Genomic DNA, 8,962 nt, shown 5'->3' with positions numbered 1-8,962 from the left:
CCTGGGTGATATAGTGAGACTCTATCTCAAAAAAAAAAAAGAAAAAAGACTTTATATGTTTAAAAATCCCATAGAACTAAGAAGTTTAGCAAGGTCACAGGATGTAAATCAATATACAAAGATAAAAAATAAATAGTATATTCCTGTATACTCCCAATGAATGACTAGAAATGAAAACTAAGAGATAGTGCTGAAAAAATAAATATTTGAGTATAAATCTGTATGCTGAAGGCTACAGAACATTAATGAAATAAAGAATACCTAAATAAATGGAGACATATACCATGTTCATGGATTAGAAGACTCAATATTGTGAAGCTGTCAATTGTGGTCAAGCTGATCTACAGATTCAATCCAATCCCAAAGAAAATCTAAGGATAATTGTTAGTAGAAGTCAACAAGCTAATTCTAAAATTTATATGAAAAAGAAAAGGAATTGGAATAACAAAAAGAGTTTTTAAAAAGAATGAAGTTAGGAGAGTGACATCATCTGATTTCAAGACTTAGTATTAATATAAAGCTACAGTAAGCAGACAGTGTGGGAATGGTAAAGGAACAGACATATAGGTCAGTGGAGCAGAGAATTCATAAATGGAACCACACAAATGTGGCCAAGTGATTTTTATTTATTTATTTTGGAGACAGAGTCTCACTCTGTCACTCAGGTAGGAGTGCAGTGGTGTGATCTCAGCTCCCTGCAACCTCCAAGGTTCAAGCAATTCTCGTTCCTCAGCCTCCCAACTAGCTGGGACTACAGGCAGGCACACACTACCATGCCTGGCTAATTTTTGTTTTGTTTTTTTTTTTAAAGATGGGTTTTTGCCATATTGGCCAGGCTGGTCTTGACTCCTGACCTCAGGTGATCTGCCTGCATCAGCCTCCCAAAGTGTTGGGATTACAGGCATGAGACGCCGCATCCGGCCAGCCAAGTGACTTTTGAGAAAGGTGAAAAGGCAATCTAATTGAGAAAGGATAACTTTTTTTTTTTTTTCCAGAAATGGGGTTGGAAAAACTGGATGGCCACATGTGGAAAAAAAAAAAAAAAAAAAAGAATGTCAACCCTTATCTCACATGTTATACAAAAATTAACTCAAAATTTATCATACACTTCAAAATAATATGTAAAACAATAGAGCTTTTAGAAAAAAAATTGGGGAATTGTAACCTTGGGATAAGCAAAGTGTTCTTAGATATGACACCAATGCATGATCCATAAAAGAAATAGTAAACTAGATTTCCTTCAATATTTAAACATTTACTTGTATTAATTTTGTTAAGAGAATGAAAAAATAAGGCCAGGCACGGTGGCTCACACCTGTAATCCCAGCACTTTGGGAAGCCGAGGCAGGCAGATCACCTGAGGTCAGGAATTTGAGACCAGCCTGGCCAACATGGTGAAACCCCGTCTCTACTAAAAATACAAAAGTTAGCCAGGCGTGGTGGCATATGTCTGTAATTCCAGCTACTTGGGAGGCTGAGGCAGGAGAATCGCTTGAACCCGGGAGGTGGAGGTGGCAGTGAGCCAAGATCGTGCCACTGCACTCCAGTCTGGGTGACAGAGTGAGAATCTGTCTAAAAAAAAAAAAAAAAAAAGAATGGAAAAATAAGCCGCAGTTTGGGAAAAAATATTTGCAAACCAAATATCCAACAAAAGATTTATATCCAGATTATATAAAGAACTCTAGGAGCTTAACAATAAAAAGACAAACAAGCCAGGCACAGTGGCTCACGCCTATAATTCTAGCACTTTAGGAAGCCAAGGTTCATGGGTCGCTTGATCCAGGTATTTGAGACCAGCCTGGGCAACATGGTGAAACCCCACTTGTACAAAGAATACAAAAATTAGCCAGGTGTGGTGGTGCACACCTGTGGTCTCAGCTACTTGGGAGGCTGAGGTGGGAGGATCAGTTAAGCCTGGGAGGTCAAAGCTGTACTACTGAGCCATGATCACAGCACTGCACTCCAGCCTGGGTGACAGAGCAAGACCCTGTCTCCAAAAAAAAAAAAAAAAGACAAACAATATGGTTTTTTTTTTTTTTTTTGACACAGTTTCATTCTTGTGGGTCAGACTGGAGTGCAATGGCACAATCTTGGCTCACTGCAACCTCCACCTCCTGGATTCAAGCAATTCTCCTGCCTCAGCCTCCCAAGTAGCTGGGATTACAGGCGTGAGCCATCACGCTTGGCTAATTTTTGTATTATTAGTAGAGACGGGGTTTCACCATGTTGGCCAGGCTGGTCTCAAACTCCTGACCTCAAGCAATCCACCCACCTTGGCTTCCCAAAGTGCTGGAATTACAGGCCTGAGCCGCCGCACTGGGCCACAACACAATTTTTTAAATGGGCAAACGATTTGAACAGATACTTATCAAAGAAGATATATGAATGGTAAATTAATGAATGAAAAGATACTCAATGTCATTCCCTAGTCACTAGGAAAATTTATATGAAAACCACATTGGGATGCTATTACACTTATTAAAATGGCTAAGTTCTAAAAAACAAACAATATCAAGTGCTATCAATATCATACCATGACCAAGCTGGATTTATTCCAGGAAGCAAGAGTGATTCAATAATTTTAAGAGTTTAAAAAATCAACCAACATAAGACTGAGCACGGTGGCTCACGCCTGTAAACCCAACACTTTGGGAGGCTGAGGTGGGAAGATCCCTTGAGCCCAGGAGTTCGAGACCAGCCTGGACAACATAGTGAAACACAGGCCAAGGTGGGGGGATCACCTTAGGTCAGGAGTTTGAGACCAGCCTGGCCAACATGGCGAAACTTCATCTCTACCAAAAATACAAAAATTAGCCAGACGTGGTAGTGCATGCCTGTAATCCCAGCTACTCCAGAGGCTGAGGCAGGAGAATAGCTCGAACCCAGGAGGCAGAGATTGCAGTGAGCCGAGATCTCACCATTGTACTCCAGCCTAGGTGACAGAGTGAGACTCCGTCTCAAAAAAACAAACAAACAAACAAAAAAACAAACAAACAAAAAAAACAGATTAATAAGAGAAGAACATAACAGAGGGCCAGGCGCGGTGGCTCACACCTGTAATCCCAGTACTTTCGGAGGCCGAGGCGGGCAGATCACGAGGTCAGGGGATCGAGACATCCTGGCCAACGTGGTGAAACCCTGTCTCTACTAAAAATACAAAAATCAGCTGGGCGTGGTGGTGCATGCCTGTAGTCCCAGCTACTTGGGAGGCTGAGGCAGGAGAATGGCTTGAACCAGGGAGTTGGAGGTTGCAGTGAGCAGAGGTCGCACCACTGCACTCCAGCCTGGTGACAGAGTGAGACTCCTTCTCAAAAAAAAAAAAAAAAAAAAAGCCGGGCGCGGTGGCTCATGCCTGTAATCCCAGCACTTTGGGAGGCCGAGGTGGGTGGATTACCTGAGGTCAGGTGTTCAAAACCAGCCTGGTCAACATGGCGACACCCCGTCTCTACTAAAAATACAAAAATTAGCCCGGTGTGGTGGCGTGCACCTGTAGAACCAGCTACTCTGGAGGCTGAGGCAGGAGAATCACTTGAACCTGGGATTGTGCCCCACTGCACTCCAGCCTGGGCAACAGAGCGAGATTCCATTTAAAAAAAAAAAAAGAACATAATAAATATATTTCATAATAGTTTTACTTGATTATGGGAGCTTTCAGAATGAAGACCCAAAGACCCAGGGTGAACTGTGCACTTTTATACTTAGGTTCAATCAAGTATAGACAACTGCATAGAAATATGATTGGACCAAAAGGGTGTGATCTAATAGTAAGAGGCTGAGTATGGAAACCCAGCAAGGCCAGTCTGTTTAGACTTTTCTTGGCCTCTCTGTGCACGTTCCTTCCTTCCAGGTATGCGGCAGGACGTTCCCTGGAATGAGGGTCCCATGACCTACAATCAAACAAGGTAGGTCAGAAAAATGTCTTTCTGGCCAGCTGTTACACAGAAAGGTGAAGGAGGGTTAGGGTCATATTTGTAGGCATTGTGGCTGGCTTCAGGGAAGAGGGTTCTGGTTTCTATGATCCACTTTGGGGAACAAGAATTGTAGTTTCCATGGCTCGCCTCAGGGGAGAATGAGGGGTGAGAGACAGAAGGGCAGGGAAAGGTCAGGGAGAAACTTTGCTTCTGAAGCTTTCACTTTGAGGTATTGTTTTCTGAGCCCCAACAACCTCAAGCCAGAAACAACCCAAATGTCCACCAATAGGAGAATGTGGAGCTATATTGTGGGCTAGTCACACAATGGAATACTAAACATTAAGAACAAGTGAACTGGCCGGGTGCAGTGGCTCACGCCTGTAATCCTAGCACTTTAGGAGGCCAAGGCAGGCAGATCACCTGAGGTCAGGAGTTCAAGACCACCCTGGCCAACATGGTGAAACCCCATCTCTACTAAAAGTATAAAAATTAGGGCCGGGCGCGGTGGCTCATACCTGTAATCCCAGCACTTTGGGAGGCCGAGGAGGGTGGATCACGAGGTCAGGAGACCGAGACCAGCCTGGCCAACATGGCGAAACCCCGTCTCTACTAAAACTACAAAAAATTAGCCGGGCATGGTGGCAGGCACCTGTAGTCACAGCTACTCGAGAGGCTGAGGCAGGAGAATCTCTTGAACCTGGTAGGTGGAGGTTGCAGTGAGCTGAGACCGCGCCTCTGCACCCCAACCTGGGCAACAGAGCGAGACTCTGTCTCAAAAAGAAAAAAAAGGATAAAAATTAGCCAGGCGTGGTGGTGCATGCCTGCAATCCCAGCTACCTAGGAGGCTGAGGCAGGAGAATCTCTGGAACCCGGGAGGCAGAGGCTGCAGTGAGCCGAGACTGTGCCACTTCACTCCAGTCTGGGCAATAGAGCAAGACTCTGCCTCAAAAAAAAAAAAAAAAAAAAAAGAACAATTGTACAATTGTGCTTCAGAACATCACACGTACTCCATAAATATATACACCTATTATGTACCCACACAAATTAAAAATTAGGCCAGGTACAGTGGCTCATGCCTGGAATTCCAGCACTTTGGGAGGCCAAGGTGGACGAATTGCTCAAGCCCAGGAGTTCGAGGCCAGCCTGGGCAACATGGTGAAACCCTGTCTGTGCCAAAACTATAAAAAATTAGCTGAGTGTGGTGGCCACACATCTATAGTTCCAGGTACTCAGGAGGCTGAGGTGGGAGGATTGCTGGAGACCAGGAGACGGAGGTTGCAGTGAGTTGAGACTGTGCCACTGTACTCCAACCTAGGCAACCTTGTCTCAAAAAAAAAATTAAAAATGTGAAAAGAGAATGATTGAGCTATTGTTACACAGAACAACATTGATGAACTTCACAAACATAATATGAATAAGATAAGTCAAATGTAAATGAATATACTGAATGATTTCATTTATAAAAATTCCAAAAACAGGCAAAACTTTTCTATGATGATAAAAGTCGAATCCATGGTAATCTTCTAGGAGTTAATGACTTGGAGGGTATGAGGAACGCTTCTAGATGCTGATCATGCCCTAATCTTGATGGTAATTACATAGGTGTGTTCACTTTGTAAAAATTTATCAAACTAAACATTTAAGATTTCTGCCATTTTCTGTATTTTATTCATTAATAAAATGTTTACTTGGCTGGGCGCGTTGGCTCACGCCTGTAATCCCAACACTATAGGAGGCCGAGGCAGGCAGATCACCTGAGGTCGGGAGTTCGAGACCAGCCTGACCCACATGGAGAAACCCCGTCTCTACTAAAAATACAAAATTAGCTGGGCGTGGTGGCACATGCCTGTAATCCCAGCTACTCAGGAGGCTCAGGCAGGAGAATCGTTTGAACCCAGGAGGCGGAGGTTGCGGTGAGCCGAGATCGCACCATTGCACTCCAGCCTGGGCAACAAGAGCGAAATTCCATCTCAAAAATAAATAAATAAATAAAAACAAAATGTTTAAGCAAACAGCTTTGGCTTGTTTTATATAGATATCATTCAAAAATACTTGATAAATACTAAAAGGTATAGAAGAGAATAAAAATGACCCATATTCTCCCACTCCTGTTCACACTCTGGTGGACCACCCCATTCAGTGTATACATATCCTAAAAGCCTCACTCACTGAAGACAAAATTTCACAAGCCATAGATCAAATGCTCAGGCTAGAAGGACACTGATATAAAAACTGAAGGCACCGGGCACAGTGGTTCACACATGTAATACCCAGCACTTTGGTAGGCTGAGGCAGGAGGATCCCTTGAGCTCAGGAGTTCGAGACTAGCCTGGGCAACATAGTGAGACATGTCTCTACAAAAAATTGATATTTATTCTTATTTTTTTGAGACAGAGAGTCTCACTCTATGGCCCAGGCTGGATTGCAGTGGTGCAATCGTGGCTCACTGCAACCTCCACCTCCCGGGTTCAGGCAATTCTCATGCCTCAGCCTCCTAAGTAGCTGAGATTACAGGCATGCACCACCATGCCCAGCTAATTTTTGTATTTTTAGTAGAGACAGGGTTTCACCATGTTGGCCAGGCTGGTCTCAAACTCCTGGCCTCAAGTGTTCCACCTGCCTCGGCCTCCCATAGTGCTAGGATTACAGGCGGCACCACCATCCCTGGACTTTTTTTATTTTCAGTTTTTTTGTGGACAAAATTTTTTCAAAAAAATTAGCTGGGCTACTCAGGAGGCTGAGGTGGGAGGATTGCTTGAGCCCAGGAGGTTGAGGCTGCAGTGAGCCATGATTGCACCACTGCACTCCAGCCTGGGCAACAGAACAAGACTTTGTCTCAATAAATAAATAAATAAATAAAAGCTCATGAGATGGAATAAACTCTTGACTAGACACAAAGAGAGAGGTGGATAATAGAAAGCTAAAACTGAAGAATTCACATAGAAGGCAATACAGCAAAAGTGATGAAAAATATCAAAGAAAAATTAGGAGAAATGGAGGATAATATTAGAAGGTCAAGCATCCATATGATAGGAATTTCTAGAAGTACCATATAGAGGGAATGACAAGAGAGGCATAGTCAAAGGCATAAAGGCTGAGAATTCTCAAAAAGTGAGTAAGTTCTCAGAATAAAGAGACATGAGTTCTCAGAATAAAGAAGTCCAATGAAAGACAGGCTAAATAAGTAAAAATACACATTTCGCCTAGATACACTGTAATTCAGAATGCCAAAAATAAGGATAAAATCTTAAAAGCAACTCTGAGGGAGAAAAACAATTACCTACAAAGAAATGACAAATAAACCAATAGAATTCTCCTGAGCCACAAAAGGAGCAAGAAAACAATGGAATAACACGTTTAGGGTGTTGAGGAAAATTAACTACCAACTCAGATTAACATACCTAGCTAAACTGTCAGTAAAGAGTGTGAGCAGGCTGGGTGAGGTGTCTCATGCCTGTAATCCCGGCAGTTTGGGAGGCCAAGGTGGAAGGATCGCTTAAGCCCGGGAGTCGAGACTAGCTCTGGTAACTTAGCGAGATCCTGTTTCTACAAAAAATTTAAAAATTAACTAGGCATGATGGCACATGCCTATAATCTCAACTACTTGGGAGGCTGAGGTGAGACAATCCCTTGAGCTGGAGAGATCAAGGCTGAAGTGACTCCTGATCATGCCATTGCAGCCCAGGCCGCGTGACAGAGCTAAAACAAAAAAGGGGAATGAAAGGAAAATGTTTTCTTCTTTTTCTTTTCTCTTTTTTTTTTTTTTTTTTTGAGATGGAGTCTCACTTTGTTGCCCAGGCTGGAGTGAAGTGGCACCATCTTGGCTCACTGCAAACTCCGCCTCCCGGGTTCAAGCGATTCTCCTGCCTCAGCCTCCTGAGTAGCTGGGATTACAGGCACCCACCACCACACCTGGCTAATTTTTGTATTTTCAGTAGAGATGGGGTTTCACCATGTTGGTCAGGTTGGTCTCAAACTCCTGACCTCGTGATCTGCCCACCTCAGCCTCCCAAAGTGCTGGGATTACAGGCATGAGCCACCGCACCTGGCCCAATGTTTTCTTCTTCTTCATTTCAACACTATCCACTTGGAGAGGAAAGCATTTTCAAACCTACAAATCCCAAGATTTTTCACCCCCAAACTTTTGCTGCAAAAACTCTTAAGAGAGATTCTCTGCCAAAAAGAAACATAAATTAAAAGGGAAGGAGTATCAAGGAGCGGTAGTGAACAAATAATTTAATAAATGATATTGGTAAATCTAGTTATTATCCTAGGATAGAAGTTCAGCTGCTCTGACAGAGATCCAAAATACTAGCAGCTCACAAAGATAGAATTTTCTTTCTCCTTAAGTAACAGTCTGGGCATAAATAGTCATACGGCAGCTCCGAGTTGTTGGAGACTCAGGTTCCTTATGTTTTCTTTCTTTCTCTCCTTTTTTCTTTTTTTTGAGACAGAGTCTCGCTCTTGTTGCCCAGGCTAGAGTGCAGTGGCATGATCTCAGCTCACTGCAACCTCCACCTCCCGGGTTCAAGTGATTCTCCTGCCTCAGCCTCCTAAGTATCTGGGATTACAGGTGCCCGCCAGTATGCCAGCTGATTTTTGTATTTTTAGTAGGAATGGGGTTTCACCATGTTGGCCAGGCTGGTCTCAAATTCCTGACCTCGTGATCTGCCTGCCTCGGCCTCCCAAAGTGCTGGGATTACAGGTGTGAGCCACCACGCCCAGCCCGGGGCTTTTCTTTGAGACAGATCTTTGTTCTTGTTGCCCAGGCTGGAATGCAGTGGTGCAATCTCAGCTCACTGCAACCTCCGCCTCTGGGTTCAGGTGATTCTCCTGCCTCAGCCTCTCAAGTAGCTGAGATTACAGGTGCACATCACCACCCCCAGCTAATTTTTGTGTTTTTAGTAGAGACGGGGTTTCACCATGTTGGCCAGGCTGGTCTCGAACTCCTGACCTCAAGTGATCCAACCGCCTCATCCTCCCAAAGTGCTGGGATTATAGGTGTGAGCCACCACGCCCTGCCCCTTATGTTTTCTTGCTTCTTGATCCCT

Source organism: Pan paniscus, chromosome 11 (genome assembly GCF_029289425.2).
Source record: "Pan paniscus chromosome 11, NHGRI_mPanPan1-v2.0_pri, whole genome shotgun sequence".
Taxonomy (NCBI): Eukaryota; Metazoa; Chordata; class Mammalia; order Primates; family Hominidae; genus Pan; species Pan paniscus.
The sequence above is the reverse complement of the archived record's forward strand: the minus strand, read 5'-3'. Positions refer to the sequence as shown.